At 42.7% G+C, this 22,369-nt stretch overlaps 1 long non-coding RNA gene across 1 annotated transcript; it reads right to left on the bottom strand.

The window, feature by feature from the left end:
- Window positions 1–6,252: 6,252 nt before the first annotated feature.
- On the bottom strand, window positions 6,253–15,184 carry LOC143963410 (uncharacterized). Its single transcript, XR_013270955.1, has 4 exons — window positions 15,131–15,184; window positions 14,903–15,040; window positions 9,617–9,685; window positions 6,253–7,561 (listed from the first exon to the last, which is right to left on the bottom strand). It is a non-coding gene; the product is annotated as an uncharacterized LOC143963410 (long non-coding RNA).
- Window positions 15,185–22,369: the final 7,185 nt, after the last annotated feature.

Here is a 22,369-nt window from a genome sequence, read left to right as displayed (position 1 = left end):
GGTTTGTTGCTGCGCTCAACTACAATATCTGTGAGTGGTTGCAGTGTTGTGGCAACAGCACCAGTGCCTAAGGCCCAATTTTTCAGCCCCTGTTTAACAAGGGTGTGTAATTAAAATTTTTGATGCCATACTTTGCAGCATGGCTCATTCCTGCGCTCCAACTAGAGTATCTGTCAGGGGTTTCAGTGTTGTGGCACCAGTGCCTAAGGCCCAATTTTCAGCCCCTGTTTAAAAGGGCGTGTAATTAAAATTTTTGATGCAATATTTTGCAGGAAGGTTCGTTGCTGTGCTCAACTACAATACCTAAGAGTGGTTGCAGTGTGGTGGCGACAGCAACAGTGCCTAATGCCGCGTACACACGGTCAAACTGTATGACGTACTTAGTCTGGCGGAAAAGTATGCCAGACTGTCCGTCGGAATTTCCGAACGGGCTACTTGCCCACACACGGCACTTTTTGAGCGGACTAATACGGCGTACTAAGTCCGCCGTACTATCCGCCCTACTTTTGAAATGAACGGACTCGCCCACACACGCGTCTCCAGGTAGGCGGGGCCCGCGAAGGAGACGTCGCTGGCCCCGCCGCCTGGTATGGACTTAAAGGGGAACCCCAATGCCGAAAAAAATCGGCCCCAAGTCCACAACAGAGTCCGCTAATTTCAAAAGTACGGCGGACTGGCATACACACGGCCGGATTGTCCGCCAAAATGCGAGTACGACGGACAGAATTTTGAAAAAAACGAAATTCTTAGTACGCCGGACTGCACGCTGAAAAAGTCAGCTGAAGCCCACACACGAGCGGACTGTCCGCTAAAATGTGTTTCGGCGGACTAAGTAGGCCATACAGTCCACTCGTGTGTACGCGGCATAAGGCCCAATTTTTCAGCCCCTGTTTAACAAGGGCATGTAATTACAATTTTTGATGCAATACTTTGCAGCAGGGCTCATTCTGTGTTTCTCATTCAGAGTATCTGTGAGGGGTTGCAGTGTTATGGCCCCAATTTTTCTGCCCCTGTTCAACAGGGACATGTAATTACAATTCTTATATTTCTAATATTTCACAGCAGGGCCCATTCCTGCGCCCACCAAGAGTAACTGTGAGGGCTTACAGTGTTGTGGCAACACCACCACCACCACCAAAGGCCCACTTTTTTAACCACTGTTCAACAATGGCATGTAATTACAATTCTTGATATAATAGTTCACAGCAGGGCATTCCAGCTCCCACCAAGAGTAACTGTGAGGGCTTACAGTGTTGTGGCAACTTACAAACGTCTCCTACTTGCAAACAAAAGAAGACAACAGGAAGGTACGGATCACCAGATAAAGATACCTTTTGTATCCTGTTACCGATCAGCAATAAGATGAGAGGGTAGAAATGATCTAACACAGGTGTTACATCATTTAAAAGAAAAGACAGCATTTATTACCCACCCTGGATGGTTAAGGAATACACCAGTCAGTTGCAGAACCACAACAGAATGCACTGATAGTTTATATGAACTTTATTGGCTCGCAGTTGTTTGAATATAAATTGTGATGATGATTGCACTGAAGTCACAGTTAATTGGTGGATGTATTTTAGTTGCAATACTGGTTTATATTTGCATTTGTTCATTCACTTTAAAGCACTAATCACTTTGAAGATTGTTTTATTATGTGAATGTATATATATATGAAATAATTCATTTGAATTATCATTACATTGCTGGTCAATGAGTGGGAAAAAAAGGCATGTGGTCAATTGGAGTGGATGTTTGGGGATACCTCAGAGACAGTGGTCCCTGAGAAGAAAAAAAAAGGTGTGGGATTAGTGGGAGAAAAGTATGCTCAGTGATAGTGGTCAGGGGAAGAAAAAAGGTGTAATGGTAGGAAAAAAGACCATTGGTGGTCAGTGAAAGTAAGAAAATGTAGTCAGTGGGAGAAAAAAAGTCAGTAGGCATGGGATGAAAGAGTTATCAGGACAAAAAAGTGGAGAAATGTCACCAAAGGGGAAACAAACAGCAATAAAAGCTAAACAGGGGTTCTAACCCTTCCCCAGTTGACCAACAAATAAAAATTTAGGCTTTGGATACAATATTACTATCCTCATCTATGCAGCATGTTGCCTGCAATATTCAGATAGCTAAAAGTGCTCTGTGAATTTAGTTTTGTAGAGAAATATCATTCCCTGATTCATAGTATAAGGTTATTTAAATAAAAGAATGCTAAATACAGTAACATTAAAAAAGAAAACACAAAGGTGACGCTAGCAGCAAATACATGTAGTGTCCTGTGGTTAACAGAGAAAGCAAGTATCAAGTAACTTGTGTTAATATGTGTATTCTATTGTCTATGTCCATGAATTGCCCTTGCATTCTAATGCCCCCTGGATGGTTGATATATGCCACCATGGTGGCATTGACTGACTGCACCAGGAATGGGTGTCCCTTCAGAAGGGGGGTCCAATGCTCCAGGGATAACCTGACTGCTCTGAGCTCAGGATGTTGATTGGGAGCTTGATTTCCTTTCTTGAACACGTTCTCGAACCATCAAGGATTGAAACATTTCTTTCCAGCCTGATAGACTTGCATCTGTAAAAACTTTCCAGTGGTAGGGAAGGAAAGACTTCCCTAGTGTCAGAACTGGGGTAGTGATCCACCGAGACGAGGATGTTTTTGTTTGGCTGGATAGGAGCATGGGTAAGTTGAAGCAAAGAGCATGTGTTTTCCATGCTTACTAAATGTTTTGTTTGAGAGTTCTTGAATGGGCTTGGATGAAGGGTACTGCCTCAAAGCAGGTGACCATATGGCCTAAAACTCTCAATGCAGGATTTCACTTGGATCTCAGTTGATGGCCATGAACCTTCAGAGAAAGTGTTCATGGAACTACAGGAACATAATTTAGCACCCTCCTAGATAGGTGCTACTTTAAGTAAATTTAGTTCTGGCTCACTGAATTCAGTAGACCCGTATTTCATTGTTATGTAACTTTAGTTTGGCTCACTGTATTCAGTAGCGTTGCTTTTGTTTGTTCTGGTCTCTTCTGTGTTTCAATGGCTGCAGGTTCAACTGCTTCCCCCTGCCTTTCTGGAAATTTTCTGGAAAAGTTCTGAAAGATAGAGGGCAGGCCAAGTTTAATCAACAGCTGAACATTTATACAGTCCTGGCCAATCCCTGGGGAGAGTTACCCAGGTGGTGACTGTGAGTGTGTATAAATGTTCTGAGACTTAGAGCAGAGAGTTATTTTTCCCTGAGAAGATCACAGCCAAGGGGTGCTGTTTGCCCCATAGGCAATTCTGCCATGTGTCTGCGGTACATCAAGGCCTTAGTTGGGCTTGCTGAAGGCCTGCTTTGCTGAGAGTTTTCTGAAGCTGACTGAGGGGCATTTCATCTGAGAATTTAGTTTCATATCACTGGGAGAATGTATTTGGAAGATTTTGGAAAGAGGCAACCAATTATCCAAGGACATTACTGAGTACAGGCTCAGTTGGCCATTTACTTAGCTCTTAGTTCTTGCTACTAAAGGTTGCTGGGATATCCTACAATCATCCACCAGTTATCCAAGTTCAAGTTTTCATTAAAGCATCAAAAAAGCATATACATAGAAAAGAACCTTGGACATGTACTCTGCAGCTCCTTTGGGGTAGCGCTACAATAAGACCCCTTTCACACTGAGGCACTTTTCAGGCATTTTGGCGCTAAAAATAGCGCCTGAAAAGTGCCTCTCAAGCCACCCCAGTGTGAAAGTCGAGTGCTATCACACTGGGGAGGGGTACTTGCAGGATGGGAAAAAAGTCCTGCAACCATCATCTTTGGGGTGGGTAGAGAGCAGTGTATACATGCTCTGCCAATTGAAATGAATGGGCAGTCTGCCGAATTGACTGCAAATCACTTCGGCAGCACCGCAACATGGGCAATATTAACCCTTTCCTCAGCCGCTAGTGGGGTGTTTTTAACAGCGGTATACTATAGCAGCGGTAAAGCACAGCTAAAACTAGCGACGCCCGCACCGCCCCAGTGTGAAAGGGGTCTACATTTGAGTAAACCCTACTTTGTTTGTGCACTCAGCATATATAAAAATAATGTAAAAAATATTTTTTATTTTTCTGTGTATTTGTCTAGAGCAGGCCTTGGGCAGGCTGCAAGCTACTCTGAACAATTTTAAATGAGAAGGAAATCAGTCTGTCCCCACTGACAAAGAGGTACACACTAGGAGTTCCCCCTCATTAACATACAATAGATGCCCAAACTTTAGATTTTTAACTCTTTTTAGAATACTTTTCAAAAGATAGTCTACAACTGATAATGAGATCTGCCTGCACATTACATACAGGGTTAATTATGGTAAACACCAACTCCCCCGCCCCCTCTGCATAGCAGAGGAAAACTTCAGTTTTCAGAAAAGAGCAAGTAAATTCAGCAGTTTAATATTCTCAGTAATGCCATGTGAATGAGAACATGTAACAAATATTTAAGCAAAAAACAAAAATGGTGTACTAAAAGTTGTTCTAATATTTTAACTGCTTCTCACCCGACCACTACAATTAAATAGTGGGGCGGGAGCTCCTTCACCCTGAGTCGATGTACCCATACGTTTCTCAGAACAAGGGTGGACACATGGGCGCATGGCCATGTTGCCATGCAGCTGCGTGATCCTGATGTGCTTCTGTCCCCTGGACACATCGCATCTCCGCTCTGCAGAATGGCTCTGTGATTGGCCCTTGTGTTCACATGATGGCTGTGTCCAATCACAGCCAATGTAAACAGAGCCGTCTGTCAGTGGATTGGCTCTGCTTCTCCTCATACAAAGCCTGCCAATGAGGAGAAGGAGAGCCGATCTGTTTTGCCAGCCAAGGATCAGTAAGTTTATAGCACTTGTACTGCTTTACACACACTGATCACCCAGCAGGTGTTCTGTCACAGTGTACCCAAACAGTGTCCTGTCACAGTGTCCCCACACTCCTGACATTTTGGGGCCTCAAGAAATGAGATAGGCAGTCAGTACATCAGGATTGATCAATTTCTAATGGTACGTAGCATAGCTTGTAGACACTAACTTTCACACAAACCAATTATCATACCCTTATTAGGATTTTTTTTTACCAAAGCTGATCGATTATCAGCGCAGTCCCCCCGAGGATGCCCACACTGGACCACCAGGGATGCCACCAGACCACCAGGGATGCCCAGCACCAGGTATGCCACCCTAGACCACCAGAGATGCCAGTCAGTGCCCACAATGGATGCCAATCAGTGCCCACAATGGACATCACTGATTGGCATGCATTGTTTGGCACTGATTGGCATCCATCCGTACAATACTGTACACTACAATGCCACTTATCAGTGTCCATCCATGCAGCCTATCAGTGCCCATCCATGCCGCCTATCAGTGCCCATCCATGCCTCCTATCAGTGCCCATTCCTGCCGTCTATCCATGCCCATCTGTGCCACCTATCCATGCCCATCCGTGCCGCCTATCCATGCCAATCCGTGCTACCTATTAGTGCCTATCTGTGTTGCCTATCAGTGACGCCTATCAGTGACGCCTATCAGTGACGCCTATCAGTGGCGCCTATCAGTGGCGCCTATTAGTGGCACATATCAGTGCCACTTCATTGGTGCCACATCATCGGTGCCCATCAGTGCCCGTCACTGCAGCCCTGTTAGTGCCCATTAGTGAAGGAGAAAACATACTTTTTGCAATGTTTTGTAACTGTAACAAAAAAAAACATTGTTTTTTTTTTTCAAAATGTTAGTTTTTTTTTATTTGTTTAGCAGGAAATAAAAATCCCAGAGGCGTTTAAATACCACAAAAAGAAAGCTCTATTTGTGGGAACAAAACTATAAAAATTTAGTTTGGGTACAGTGTTGCATGACCAAGCAATTGTCATTCAATGTGTGACAGTGCTGAAGGCTGAAAATTGGTCTGGGCCGGAAGGTGTATAAGTGCCCTGTATTGAAGTGGTTAAACATATGCAAGCTACAAAAATTTAAATGATAATATAATTTATTCAAGTAATTCATGTGTACAGACAATACAATTATTAATAAATTATGCATATATTTTTATAATGTAATAATTAAGAATAAATAAGGATAGTTTGACTATTACAATTAAAACATATTATTTATATCACTTGAAAAAATATGGATATTTATTTTTGTAAATAGTCTGGAATGGTAACACCTATTAGAAAACATGCTATAATGTTCCATTTCATCGAAAATACAGATAAGTCATTAAACAATAACACTAAGTTTGCTATAATTTCCCCAATAACTTTTAACAAGCTATATTAATAATTTAGAGTTTTATCGCATGAATAAATACAAAAAATCGATTTAAAAAGTAGTCATCATCCAAATGGATATTAAAATCATACCTTTGCAAGTGTAATATAATATTTTTCCTTTCTGTCTGAAAGCTGTAAGTTACTACTCAAAGCACAATGGCAACCAAAAGCCTTTTTCTACTTAATAGAAGCATAAAATGAGTAAGCCCTTGTACACACGGTCGGATAATCCGTCAGAATGTGTCCTATCGGACCGTGTCGTCAGATTTTCCAACATGTTGGAAATATTTCCCGACCAACTGGGCCGGTCGGACATACTCCGATCATGTGTAGAGAATTTTGATCGGACCAAGTGTCACGCATGCTCAGATCAAATTCCTACATCAAAGCTATTGGCTACTAGCCTGAATGTAGTCCCATCGTAACGACATTACGTCATCACGTTCTGAAAGATCAGATTTTTCACCAACTTTGTCCGACCGTGTGTATGCAACAGTTTCGGACAAGATCCGACGGACAAAATCCGACGGGCAAAATCCGACGGATTTGGTTGTGGAAATCTCCGACCGTGTGTACAGGGGCTAAGGGTTAGTGTCTCTTTCTGGTCTGTGTTCCTTTTGGGGGGATTTTCAATCATTTCCTCTCCCAGTGACAGTAGTAACAAAAAATAATGGGAAATATCTCAAAAAGAAACCGCAACAATGACACAAACACATACAGTGTTAGTATAGTAGGTAATCGTTAGAAAGTTTATACGCTGGAAGCCTGTGATGCCTTCAAACCTTTGATTTTTTTTTTTCTTCCTATTTGAGTCACAGACAGAAATACAGACAGAAATAAAAATAGTATATAGATTCTAACCCTTCCCCGCTATATATTCAAAACAAAAAAAATGGCTTTAAAGTTGTCAAAGTGTTGTCATAATGAGCATGGTTTTGCTATATACTATATTTGTTCTAAGAAGTTTATATAAATAATCATTCAAAAGTTATACAAATCAACTTCCATGAGATATGAATATAAATAATAATAATAATTAATAGTAATAACAATAAATACAATAACTATAGTTATATCTCCTGCATTTGCTTAAATGTGTTCACATTATAGAGTATCTTCAAGTATATCCATTCATGTTTTCGAATCATAATGTGCTTGATATAAATTATTTTCCTTCTTTTGTTTTCTTTAGCTCCTGAATGACAAAATCATTGATCCAGATAAGAAGGATGTCAAATTCACTTACAGCTTTATTTAGTCCCTTCATCCCCTTTACAGCCTTGTTCTGTGAAAACAATAAAACATTGATACTTAATCTTTCTCCAATAAACCTTGTCAATTGATTTATAAAGTAAAGTATGTCAGAACTTTGGTCTGTTTAACAATTAAATTGAGGAAGGGTAAGCAAAGTCAATAAACAACCAATGAATGTTTTGACTAGATTTACACATTTTTGCGCATTGTAATATTCATAAAAACTGCATTCTAAAGTCTATTAGTGCAATGTACCACAACATGCTGTATATGTCTGTTGTCACATTGCCATTCATCTGAATTACACTAAAAAGCTACATACTGTATACAGTGTCCACCAACTTACAAACACAATGCATGTATAGAATTGTACATGTATCGCAGTGAGATGCCTTGGCCAAAAAAAGTGCAGATATGTTTATTCTTGCGTTAAACCTCATGCATTAAGATAAAAATCCTTCTGTGTGCAACAGTCCCCCTAATACTTACCTGAGCGCCCTCAATGTCCAGCGATGTCCACAGTGTCTCGGCCCTCCGAGATTCTCCCTCCTGATTAGCTGAGACACAGCAGCCCTGCCATTGGCTCCCTCTGCTGTCAATCAAAGTCAGTCAGCCAACCAGGAGAGAGAGGGGGAAGGTGCCTAAATAGACACAGGAAGCTGTGACTCAGCTTGGGTGCCCCCATAGCAAGCTGCTTGCTATGGGGGCACTCGACAGGAAGGAGGGGCCAGGAGCACCAAAGAGGGACCCCGAGAAGAGGAGGATCTGGGCTGCTCTGTGCAACAGATCAGGTAAGTGTGACATGTTTGTTATTTTTATTGGAAAAAAAACATACTTTACAATCACTTTAAGGTATAACCCTACTTTTGCTGAGAGAAAAAATATTTTCTCCTGGTAGTTACAGGCATTCCAAGTATTTTAAACTTTGAAGCCCTATTAGTTGCTGTCTCTGTTTAGATCCGTGTTTCTGAACTCCAGTCCACTAACATTCTGTACACATCCAGTGTACAGAACACTCCAGTTCTCATCTTGATTGCCAAGGAGACTATGTGAAATTTATAGCTGACTGGAGATTGAAATATAAAGGTAGTATTGCACTGTATGAGGCTTGTGTAATTAAATATGCCATTTATAAACAAAAGTGGAGTCACCTTTTAACCACTTGCTGACTGCTGCATGCCGATATACGTCGGCACAATGGCAGCAGTGGGCAAATGGGCATACAAGTATGCCCCCTTTAATTTGCGGGCTAGTGGGTGCACATGCTCGCCATGTACTGCATGACCGTGCCCGCGGGTCCCACGGACTCTATGTCTGCCGGTGTCCCACGATTGTGTCACAGAGCGGCAGAACGGGGAGATGTAAACAAGGCATTTCCCTTTTCTGCCTAGCAACATGACAGACCTGCTGCTCCCTGTCATCGGGAGCAGTGATCTCTGTCATGTTGTAGTGAGCCCACCCCCCCCCCCCCACAGTTAGAATAACTCCCTAGGACACACTAATCCCCTTCATCGCCCCCTAGTGTTTAACCCCTTCACTTCAGAAGAGGGTGCACCAAATCCTAATACTGAGTGATGTTGTTTGCTACAGTTTAAGTGATAATATTTAAAGATACCATATCTTATATCACTGCTTAAAAATACTCTATTTAGAGCAACAGAAATGACACCATAATTAAATTAGTGTGTGCAAATACCACTGCGCTATTATTGTAAAAAGTGAAACAATATATGTAAATACAATTATTGACAAAATATATAATGGGCTTACTGCTAATCACTGAAATGTGTTCCCACACCTAATAAAAAACAAACTTATTGTTTATTCGATAATTAAATTAGTATTTATTAGCTGTGTCCAAATGCTTAGCATTAATAATGATGCCTTTATTTCATCCTGACCACCATTCCATGGTGGTCAGGCTTGAATAGTATATTTTACAGTAATTTGTAACAGCATGTAGTAATTAAAATAATATAGATATAAACGACATTATTATTATTATTATTATTATTATTGTACATAATTATTATAAGGTTTACTTTTTTCAAATAAAGCACAGTAATGAATTCTTCCCATCACTCACCCCATCAAATTTTTCCCTAAGCTCTTTCATGTTCTGTGTTACTTCTGTCGATTCGCATTTACCGGGTGGCTGTAGGAAATAAAACAGTATGTTTAAGTATGCATTCCTAGATTTTGTTATATTTCTATTTTTGTAAAAACAGAATACAGTACAATGTCAGGTATTTTTGAAAGTAAACAAATTAACATAAGAAAGGAGAGAAGTCTCAGAGTGTGAGGGTCAAAGTGTGAGGGTATTAAAATTGTTGTTTCAAAATACAGGTCAACATTATATTCATCATGTTTAATGTACAGTATTAATACACTTGAATATTACAATTTCAATAACTTTGCCATAGTAGGTTTTAAAAAGGTCAGTCTAACTGATCTACCAAGTAATCATGAGTGCATTATTTATCCATTATGTAAATCAACCAGCTCAACAGTCATAAGAAACCTTAAAGCCAATGAGAACAATGACTATAATAACATTGATTGAGGGTTGATTTACTAAAGGAAGAATGGATGTCTACCAATCTGAACTGCCTTTTTTTCAGAATAAATACACAAAGTCCAAGAGAAATAAAAATACAAACCCGATTTTTTTTCATTTGCACAGCTTCACCTTATTACCAAAAACTCACTTTACAAAGTACAGTGGTGTAGTGGTTAGCACTTTCACCTAGCAGCAAAAATCCCTACCATGACACCATCTGGCTGGAGTTTGCATGTTCTCCCTGTGCCTGTGTGGGTTTCCTCTTGGTACTCCGGTTTACTCCCACACTCCAAAGACAAGCTGGTAGCTTAATCGGATCCTGTCTAAGTTGGATCTAGTATGTATGAATATGTGGTAGGGATCTTAGCTTGTAAGCTCCTTGAGAGCAGGGACTGATGTGAATGTACAATGTATATGTAAAGCACTGTGTAAATTTATGGTGCTATATAACCTGAAATAAATAAATAATAATAATAAAAATCTCTGCTCCTTAATGCATTAAGGAAAAAAAACCTTTTGGATGCAGCTCTCCCCCAAGCCCCCCCCCCCCCCTTTGTACTTACCTGAGCCCAATCTCGATCCAGCGATGTGCATGAGAGCAGTGGCTCTCCCTGGTCTCTCTCTATCTTCATTGGCTTATACGGCAGTGGGAACCATTGGCTCCTGCTGTTATCAGTCACCGACAGTAAGTCAATGACGAGAAGATGGGGGTGGGGTCGAGCCTCACTCTGTGTGTGAATGGACAATGTCGGGAGCGAGCCTGCTTGAATGCCCCCCATATTTTAATATTTCCTAATAACCAGTTGATTTGAGGGAAACATACTAAGAGTAACACAAGGGCTGTATTCCTGAATTTCTTCAAAGAATACTAATTGCCTGGCTGTATCTTGTTTTCTGAGGCACAGACCTGGAACACGCATGCATATAAGTAAATCTGAGTATAGTCTGGACTCTTTATCTGCATACTTGTTCTAGGTCCCTGTTTCAGACAGTACTGAAGGTACTGGATCAGCATGAAGCCAGACAACTATAACAGTCTCTACATTCACATATAACTGTTTTAATAAAAAAATTTGCATGGAAAGAATGCACCATTTTACAATCTTAACCAGTGATTGGCCTTCTGTATCTAAGCGCCACAACCAATTACATGTTCCTTTTTATGTTACGAGGCAGTTTTGAAAGAGAGTATCTCGCTATTCGTTATAGACAGGCATTTTACTACAAGAGGCATTTATGAATAGTTCATATATCTCTGACATTCTGAGCAGCAATGAGTAATTTTCTAAATGTACATAAAGAAATAAATCACTTTCACCTTGAAAATATTACTTAAATCAGAGCTCCACCCAAAAGGGGAAGTCCTGTTTTAGGGACTCATTCCCCGCTAACCTTGAACAATTGGGACTTTTGAGGAGCGGGGGGGAGCAGGTACCCGATTTTGACAGGTACCCACTTCTCACTTCCATTCCGAGCGCTGCAGTGCTCAGAAATGGAAGTTCTCCTTCCTCCCTCCCTCCCTTGTCTACTGGGACACTGACAGGCCCCAGAAGACTGCATCTGCCATTCACAAAGCACAGCATGACTTGTACATACGTGGTGGGCACTAGGCTGTGAAACCACAAGCTGTCACAGTCGGGTGCCCATAGTGAAGATGGAAAGAAGACAGCGACTGGGGTGAGCACACCACTGGATCGTGGGACAGGTCTATGACTGGTTTTTAAAAGTCAGCAGCTACAGTTTTTGTAGCTGCTGAGTTGTATTTTTTTCACAGGTGACTGTTTAATTTAATGCTTAAATCAGGCCACAGAAATAACTTCAGGAGAGGAAATGCCTTTCATCTGTTATGTCTGTAGACTTTATCATCGAAAAGTGGGTGGTTGCAAGTAAAAGAAACTGAAACTATATAAATCATGCTACCACAGAGTATTGCCTTTTAGAATGATTTAGTCTTCATCACATAAGATACAAATATATACATCATAAAAACTTTAGGGTTGATTTATTAAAGGCAAATAGACTGCGCTTTGCAAGTGCTGTTGCACTTATTTTTTCCAAAACTTAGTGAAGTGGTGGAGCTTCACTTTATGAAGAATGCCCAATCAGGTGCAAGAAAAATAAAAAAACAGCATTTTTGCTTACACATAATTTATGATGAAACTCAGCAGAGCTTCACCAGATTTACTATGCGAAAAACTGCACTAGCAAAGTGTACAGTATATTTGCCTTTATTAAATCAACCCATTTATGTTTTCTAGTAGTGGTATTAAATCTGTATATATTATACAATATATAGAGGGTTATTTATTAAGGTTGAAGAGTGTAAAATCTGGTGCAGCTTTGCTAAGAAACCAATCAGCTTCCATGTTTTATTGCCAAATCTTAATTAAACAAGCTGAATTTAGAAGCTAATTGGCTACCATGCACAGCTGTACCAGATTCTGAATGCACCACTTTTAGTAAATCTCCCCCATTATCTCAGATATCTTTAATGCTTTCTACCACTGTGCTCTTATAACACAGATTTCACGTAACAAAATTTACACCGTATTATATAAATATAGAAAAGAAAGAAAAAGTGTAACTCAGAAACTGCAGACAACAATGGAAATTCTTTACCAGCGCATTTTTATCAAAAAAGCATGCAAGCCCTCGTTTTTGATGTTTTCATGGTGTACTAGGTGTACTATGAACTGGATATACTTTTGTCATTTTTCAACCTGATTAAGTATGTAACTATGTACCTATGCAAGCCCCTTCATTTGTAAAAAGCATCATAAAAAAATATGTATACCACTCAAGGTTAGTGGTTTTGGCTTGTTGCACTCTGGCAAATCAGTCAGAAAAGCAAATGAATCACTGCTCTTTTGGCTGCAACAAATTTTCCTATCTCTTAAAGTGGAGTTCTTTGCTTTTTTTAGTTTATTAAAAGTCTAGCTGCTGACTTTTAATAAACAGACACTCACCTGTCCCACGGTCCAGCAATGCGGCCGCACGGAGCCTTGCTCCTCTCCCCCTCCTCTCCGCAGCGCTGGCATAGAAACTGTTGGCACCCGGTCGTGACAACTTGCGGCCTCATGGCCGGGCGTTCACTGCATATGCGTAAGTCATGCTGCTCTCTCCAAATGGACAGGCAATCTTCTGGGACCTGTGAGAGGAGAAGTCACCTGGGTGGCCTGACGTCGGATGCAGGAAGTGGGACACTCAAAACTAGGCACCCACTCCCCCCCCCCCCCAAAAAAACAACATGCCATATGTGGCATGTAAGGGGGCGAGGAGTGCTGAAAGTATAAGGTCCACTTTTGGGTGGAAATCCGCTTTAAATAGTAACAGGGATCACCTCTGACATGTTTTACAATGAAAAGCACTCTTCAGCGCCAAACATGGTGACCTACTTTTCAATAAAAAAAAAAAGTTTCTGGAGTGTAGTGATTCATTTTCAATAAAAAGCATAGATCTAATTTTATACTCGCATTAGCATCCTACCTTGGCAAACATTTTAGGGCCCTTTCCCACAAGCTTTCCGATCAGGTTCGCCTCGTAGGCAGATCTCATCAGACCCTCCAGTCTCCCCTAATGAGCGACGGATGTCAGCAATTAAATTGTAGCGAAAGTGGAGCATTTCCCATAGCAATCAAAAGGATTTAATGCCTTGTACACACAATGAGATTATCGGATGAATGATCGTTCATTTTTTTTTTGGATGCTAGTTTCATATTCAAAATGAAGAGGTTACTAAAGTTACGAAAATTCTCGTATGACAGAATAAAAAAATTTGAAATACTGTACTGTACTGATTAAACAAAAATTGGACTGTACAAGCAAAAAAATTTTATTTGTCCCTACAGATAATATCGGATGAACTGATCAGCTCTCGAAAAGCTATGTACTAACAATCAGATTATGGTATGATCGGTTCAAAATCTGTATTTGTCATACGATTTTCTGATCGTATGTATGAAGCTTTAGGCCCCTTTCACACTGGGGCGGCGCGGGGGGTAAAACCAAGCTATTTTTAGTGCTGCTTTACTGTCGTTTTAATGGCCGTATTCGGCTGCTAGCGGAGGCGGTTTTACCCCCTGCTAGCGTCCGAGAAAATTAAAACCACCGCTAAACGCTGCTGTAGCGGCACTTTGCTGACAGTATAGCTGCGCTCCCCCATTCATTTCAACCGCTCCTTCACCACTCCAAAGATGCTGCTAGCAGGAATTTTTTTACCGTCCTGCCAGTGCACCGCTCCAGTGTGAAGGCCCTCTGGCTTTTACACTGGAGTGTGAGCTCTTTTTATTTTTAGCGCTGTAGCACTTGCAAAGCGCTCCAGTGTGGAAGGGGTCTAAGTGATCAAATCAAGCAAGGAACCTGTGTGTCTGTTATGAGCAACTATGTAACATTCCCCAATTTTCTTTTTTACGTTTTATTTTTTGTTTGTAAATCAAGCCTTATTGTTTTAAAAGATATTTAGGTAAACCTAGTAACATTGTTTCTAAATATGCTTTTTTTGCTTCCTGTTTATTATTATTTTTATTATCGGACTGCATTGTATGGGACCATTTTGAAATTGTGCTCCAGTAAGATCATTTTCTAGTAATTTGTTGAATTCACCTATAGTGTCAATAAATCAGAAATACCTATAGTTTGACACCTCATAATGCCCTACAGTTTCTGTTTCACATCACACTATAGTGTACTTACATACAGTGAAAGTGACAGACAGAAATGTGTTATAAACACATTAGATGGCTTCAAAATACTTCCTCAAATTTTTGCTTTCAGTCTTAAAAGTTAAGAAAACTCTGGATTCATTTGACTTACACAGAACTGGAGCAGATCTTGAATTTTCATAAAGTCATGATCAATACCGCGTTTCTTGGCCTCGGCTAAGATTTTCCCTACAGACAAGACATCCTCAGCATAGAATGAGAGTAACTGATTTCTGGTGCTGCAGTTTTCCTATACAGGAGAAATATCAAAGTATTAGTTACAAGTATAGGGTTGTGTATGATGATCAATAATGGTTTATATTATATTCCATTTGCTTACCTTAAAGTCATCCTTTAGTGCTTCAGTTAATAGTTTTACAGATTTATTCCTGTCCTGTTAAAAAAAAAAAACAACAAAAAGAAAAAAAAGATAAGTTAATTGCATTAGATTTTTATCTCACTCCCACCTGCAACAATAATACATGCCTATCTCAAGCCCATAGAAACTTTCTTTATGAGTTTACAGGGTTCACTTACAGCAAAAGGTTTTTTGAAGTCATCTATCTTGTTTGAAAGATTTGTAGTGTCTTTAAGAATCATATTTAAATTGCATCGGTTCTTCACTGGAAGTCTGCCCCCACTTGCCATAATCATTAGAGTAGCTAGACAGAGGGCTTGCATGAAGGCAGAACTGTGCTTCATCTTTCTAGAATATAATTCTTTGATTTCTTCACCAAAGGTAAACGCTATAAGTTATTGAATACTTAAGAGGAGATCACAGCTTGTTTAATCTCTCACTCAAGTTAGATCACATTTGTTGTTGGATTATTATATAGATCATCCTCCCAGTTCTGACAAAATCCCCCCGTCATCATCAGTGACGTGTAGTAAAAGACCTACACAGGTTTACCGGCATAAAAAAAAGGTAAGTTTCTAAGAACTATGACCTTACTCACCACAGCAAACATTTCTTGTGTGGCTACTAAACTATTTGACTTTACCTGTGGCTTTGGTTCATGTAATGTGGTCATAAAAATCCCTCAAAGTAGTTTTGAAGCCTTTTTTCCTTAAAAGACAAGATGTATTTCCTTTTGTTAGCAATTTTGCACCATAAAATTGCATTATTGATCTGCACCTACAGCAGATGCATGTATGATGTTTTGCATTGTAAGTAGTAATTTGTCTCCAAAAAATGTTACTTTTTTTAAGTTTATGAATGTAATCTATGCTGATAAGTCCTCTTAAAAATATACAACTTTTCTTCCCTTTTCTTCTGTACCAATCCAAAAAAGGTCATGTGCTTTGTATGTTTGTGACATGAGTTCAGGCTCAGTCAGGTCATAAATCATAAACCACGGTACCAGATGTTTCACAAAATTCTCCCAAAAATCAAACAAAATGGAGCCATGAGGGTCCTCCTACTTCTTCTGCTAAGCGCAAAACAGAGATGCCTCTTTAGGGTAGAACTGTACATGGGTGTGCGTATTACAAAGGTTGTCATTTGAGTTTTTTTATAGACCTCACAGTGTTAGTGAGGAGGTGAGGACCCAGCTCCTTGCACAGATGGAAAGGGCTGCAAGGGCTGGGACAGTGATAATAATAGGAGATTTTTACTACCCAGAAATGTAATGGAGTAATGGCACTGCTGGGACAGTTAAAGGGCAGATATGTATAAACCTGTTACAAGACAATTTTGTGGTCCAGTTTATTGAGGCGTGACTGGGAATGAAGCTCTCCTGGACCTGCTAATCTCAAACCATGCAAAGCTTATTACCAATATTCATATGAAAGAACATCTGGGTAGCAGTGACCATAACATGATTTCATTTAATGTCACCTGTAAGCAACAAACACATACGGGTAAGATAAAAACAACTTTAAGAGAACACATTTTCCAAGGATGAGGGCTGCTCTCCAGGACTTAGACTGGGAGGGCATCAATATTGGCATCAATGGAAATAGAAAAGAAATGGGAATTTTTCAAAGTGACTGTATGTAAACCCACTGCAACGTATATTTCCATTGACAACACGTTTAAAAGGTTAAAAATAAAACCTATGTGGCTCACGACCAAAGTTAAAATGGCTATAAATAGTAAAAAAAAATCTTTTAAAATATACAAAAATTAAGGAACGATGTCATAGTTTAAATGTTACAAAGAATATAAAAGAATATGTAAAAGGGAAATCAAGGATGCAAAAATTCAAAAGGAACGACAGATAGCAAAAGATAGTAGGACAGACCCCACATTTTTTTACAAATATATTAACCACTTCCCATCCGGCCACTGTACGTAAATGGTCGGGTGGGAGCTCCCTCCTTCTGAGTGAACATTCCTGAATGTTCTTCAGAAGGAGAGGGATCGCGTGGGCACGCTCCTGCACAGCCTCGCGATCCCGATGCACGCATATCCCCTGCACACACCGCAACTTGGAACGGCAGAGGGGCAATATGATTTGCCCGCCTGATCCGCACGATGGCTGTGTCTAATCACAGGCATCGTAATGTAAACAGATGGGGAGGGGGGACATCTGACAGGGGATCGCGCCGCTGCGTGCCAGCACAGCGGCGCAATCCCGATCTGCCTGTGCCCCCCAGAGACAGGAGAGAAGTACAACACAGGAGGACTCTGTGATTGGCCCTCCTGATCACATGACGACTCCAATCACAGTCGTCATGTAATGTCAATAGAGAGCGGTTGTAACTGCTCTCATCTCTTCCTCTCCTCACACAGAGCCTGTCAGTGAGGAGAGGAAGAGAGATCTGTGCTGCAGCCGGGAGATCAGTAAATTTTATAGCTGTTTGTCTGCTGTTTACCAACTGATCACCCAGCTAGGGTTCCCAAAACACAGTGTCCCCAAAACAGTGAATACACCTGTCATACAGTGAACAACTGGCACATCTGTCTGCCAAAAGCTGGCATATCTGTCCGCCAACAGCTGGCACATCTGTCCGCCAACAGCTGGCACATCAGCCCTTCAATGGCTGGCACATCAGCTGCCCGCCATCTGACACATCTGTCCACCATCATCAGGCACATCTGTTCGCCCGCCATCTGGCACATCTGATGCCCGCAAACATCAGGCACAGCCACTCAAGATCTGGCACATTTGCCACCCACCATCTAACATCTGTCACCCACCATCTGACATCTGCCCGCCATCAGGCACATCTGCCCGCCAACATCAGGCACATCTAGCTGCCCGCCATCTGACACATCTGCCGCCCGCCATCTGCCACATCTGCCACCCGCTATCTGGCACATCTGCCCGCCAACATGACAAAAAGATTGTACAACGCAGAGGAGGCCCCCCAGATACTCCAGAGTATGTTGGACGAGAGTAGCGGGGAACTCTCTCCCTCAGACTCAGATAGCGATTATGAGCCTGTGGAAAGCAGTGGCTCATGGAAAAGAGATGGAAACTGAGAAAGATAAAATCCTAACAAGGAGAATAAGGAGAAATGAGCAGGCGCAGACATCCACCACCAATGCAGCACTCCAGGGCATCTACCAGCAGGCATCCACCAGCTGTGCAGCACTCCAGGATGATATGCAGGTATCCACCAGCAGCGCAGCACTCCAGGGCATCCACCAGTAAGCATCAGCCAGCAGCGCAGCACTCAGTGTTAGGCAGGCATCCACCAGCAGTTCTGCAACATTCCTAGAGGATAGGCCAGATGCTAGCAACAGAGCATCCCATCAACGAGGCAGTGCCCATACTAGCCTCCCGGATGTTCTACTGTATCCAACATGGCTGCCCGATACGTCAGTAGAAGCTGTAATTCCCCTTTTTACAGCCCAGCCAGGCCCTCACATACAGACAGAAAATGTAACCCCACTTTATTATTTTCACTTATTTTTTACCAATGATCTCCTAACCTACATTGTAGAGCAATCTAATCTATACACCAGCCAACATATAGCCAACAATCCAAGTTCTTCATATGCCCGTCCTTTTGTTTGGAAACCTCTCACCATGGAAGAATTTAACATTTTTCTTGGCCTAACCCTTAACTCCATTCCTACTGGTCTACTCAACCTATCCACCACATGTCAGTCTATTCGTCATTGATGCCCAGAACTCGTTATGAGATGATTATGAAATTTTTACATTTCCACAACAATGCCTCCTTCGAAAATCATCCCAGTTATGATATATTATTCAAAATTCGGCCCCTATTCAATTTTTTTTTTTTTTTGCACCAGCTTCAAGCAGATGTTTACCCCTGATATAAATATTTGTGTAGATGAATGCCTAGTACACTTCACCGGAAGATTTGGAATAAAGCAATACCTCCCCTGTAAAAGAGCCAGACGTGGGGTAATATTTTATAAGGAGCGTGACAGGGCCACGGGTTACACATATGACTTTATAATTTATGAGAGAAAAGACAGCTAAACCCCCCTGGGTGGCCAGTATGCAGAGGGTGAAATGGCTAGTATGCGGACTGAATAGGTACTACATCCTTTCCACAATGCATGATGACACCTTGGTGGAACTACAGAGAAGAAAAGGCCCCATCCAGAAGCCAAAATGTGTCCATGAGTATAACCTATACATGGGGGGGTTGGATATGAATGACCAGATGATACAGCTCTACTTGGCCACCAGGAGATCACTGTTTTGGTACAAGAAAGTTGCTATTTATTTGGTGCAACTAGCCCTGTCCTATATTATTTTTTCTAAGTGCACCCAAAGTTCCATAACCTATATAAAATTCCAAGAAGACGTTGTCACAGCCCTTCTCTATCCCCATGGCCAAGCCCCTCAACTAATTTGTTCCAATTCATTAGCCAGACTCCATGAAAGGCACTTTCCCGAAATCCTCCCTCCTACCCAAACAGGTCGCAAACCCCCCAAAAAAGTTGTGTGTGGGGGCGTGGCCGGAAGTTGAAGCGGACGGACGTGTCCAGGGAGAGCTCCGCTGCGGCCTAATCTCATCCGCCGCCATCCGGACTCAATACTCGGCAGGTGGATATCTCCTCCATCCACGAGGTCCGCTGGGGCTGCCCGCTGTCCTTCGGGGGCCTTTTGGAGTGTCTCCGGGCTGTCCACGAGCTCCGGCCTGTCCGGAGGCTGCTGTCCACACGAGTGGCGCTCCGCCGCCATCTTGCGGCCTACCTCGGCCCCGGGACATCCAGCCGTCCATTACATCTAGAGGGGGTCCTCTCTCCCAGCTTCTGCACAGTATTGCACCCCTGCCTAGGTCCGGCGGGCCGTGCTCGGCGGGGGAGGAAAGCCTGGAGGATTGGGGCCCAGCGATCCGAAGAGTCGGCCGGCGGCCATCTTGGTACACCCGGAGTAGGCCTCGGCCTTCCATCCCCTCTCCCGGTACCTGTTTCTGCCGGGGGTGAAGCGCCCCTTCCCGATTCCGCTCCCCTGGACGGCGTGGGGCGACCTTAGAACTTGTGGGGGCCTCCCCTGCCCCCCCTGAAATATTTAGCCCACGGGCGGATCGAATGCTGTTTGGGGCCTACTGTGTCTTTCCTGCCTCTGCCTCTCACCACTTTCTGGACAGTTCCACAAGTTGTCACCTCAAGTGTTTGCGATTCGCAGTGCTTCTCACCACGGCTATTGCTTCTGTTCCCCCTGGACTCGCAGTGAGTACAACACAGCCTTCCCCCCCCCCTGTTGTTGGCTGCTACCTGGTGCCCTGACCCCCCATTGCTCATCTATTCCGGGGGGTGCCCCCCTTTATTTGTCTCATTGGGACTGGTAGCTACCGGGCTTCAACGTCAGTCTGTGGTACAGCAGCCCCCGGCAAGCCCACAGATTGCTTATTGTCACTACCTTGGTTGCTCCTGTTTCAACACACCACCCCTTTGCACAGTAGCAGCGTACGCAACTAGCTTCAAAATGTTTGTTTGAAGCCCCAAATTAGCTCCGTCCGGGACTTCAGCCTATCCCTGAGGTACATTTGCACCACGTTTCACCCCCCTTTCTTTTTTTTTCTCACCTCACCTCCTAAACTGCAGAGCCTTGGTGTATGCCGGCGAAAAAAAAGAAGGCACGGAGCACCGCCCAAAAGACCCTCACGCAGTACCTTCTACGCTCACAAGAACAATCTAGCATGGAGCGTGAGGGGGCAGTTGGGGGGCACCTCTCCCCCGCCTCTCCACCACGCGCATTGGGTCCACCCTCACCTGCCCCATTGATGGATAAAAGAAGCCCCAATGCCCTCTCAAAGGCGGATTTAGAGGACAGTCTGGAATCCATGTACAACAGATTGGCATCCAAGTTTCAATCGGAACTTCAAAAGACTTCTCATGCACTTTCACAGGAAATCTCCGCTTTGGGCGCAAGGACTGAGAGGCTAGAGACTAAACATGATGAGTTGTCTATAGCTCATAATGACCTCAGCAGAGAACATGAGGCCTTATCCTCCACGGTCCAGCTACTACAGTCTCAGATAGAAGACCTCGATAACAGAAACAGACGCAATAATCTGCGCATCCGTGGTATCCCTGAGTCCGAATCTGAGCTCATCCCGGTGGCGATTAGGTTGTTTAAATCCTTGCTCCCTGACCATGAAGCCAATATGTTCAAATGTGATCGGATACATAGAGCTTTGCGTCCCAAACCCCCGGAGGATAAACCACCTAGGGATGTCATCCTCTGTATGAAAGACTTTCTGGTCAAGGAGGAAATATTGAGAGCGGCCCGTAACAAACAGAGGATCACTCTCGATGACAAAGTAATCCAAATTTTCCCGGATATCGCACCGGCGACTTTGGAGCGGAGAAGGAACCTGAAGGAGATAACCACAGTCTTACAATCAGCCCGCATCAGATACCGCTGGGGGTTCCCATTTCGCCTTGTGATTCCTCATAACGGCTCGACATACTCTGCCACCTCGGTCCTGGAGGGTCAGGAGATCCTGGTGAAGCTTGGACTTTTGGATGCCTCTACGATTCGCAGACTGCCCTCCACCCCCAGAGCTACACCTATTTGGCAAACTCCCCCGACCAGAAGGGACAGGCGTAGGATCCGATATGGTGCTGAGGATCGGGTGGAAGATAGTCCTCGATAATGCTATTTTTCTCTCCTTCATCTGATGGCTCAGACTGCGGTTTGCTTTAATTTCCAGTGGCTGCTTATAAACTGCTTTTTTTTTACATTTTTGAGGGTAGAGTTTGTTCGGGTTTTTTGGTTTTATACTGTTTTTTCCCTCTTTTCTCCCGCTCGCTCCGTGCCTCCATCTTTTTGGGGGGCTGTGGTGCGGGCTGGAGAAGTGGGCTATTTGTGTTCTAGGTTTCCCTACCCAACCCACTGGTCATTTACAAGTCCCCAGGAGCTGTTGTATGGCTCCCCTTTCCAGTGGTTGGTTGCTTCTCTGGTGGGTGCCCCCTACCATGGCGCAACCCTACTGGTCACGAGACCTTGTTGTCTCGGTTTCTAACTGTTATTTTAGTGTGGCTATTCTTTCCCACACGCTACCACGCTTAGCAGTAATGTTGTGTCCCAGACCTCGGTCAAGCTCTGGGCTCTCTTTTTCTAATGTTTATTTTCTTGTTTTACGTTTTTTGCTTTTCTCCCATTTAGGTCGATCATTTTTCATATCCTATGCTCCTTCAGTT

Source organism: Lithobates pipiens, unplaced genomic scaffold (genome assembly GCF_037356315.1).
Source record: "Lithobates pipiens isolate NorthernLeopardFrog02 unplaced genomic scaffold, aLitPip1_a1.2 Scaffold_8, whole genome shotgun sequence".
NCBI lineage: Eukaryota > Metazoa > Chordata > Amphibia > Anura > Ranidae > Lithobates > Lithobates pipiens.
The sequence above is the reverse complement of the archived record's forward strand: the minus strand, read 5'-3'. Positions and strand labels throughout refer to the sequence as shown.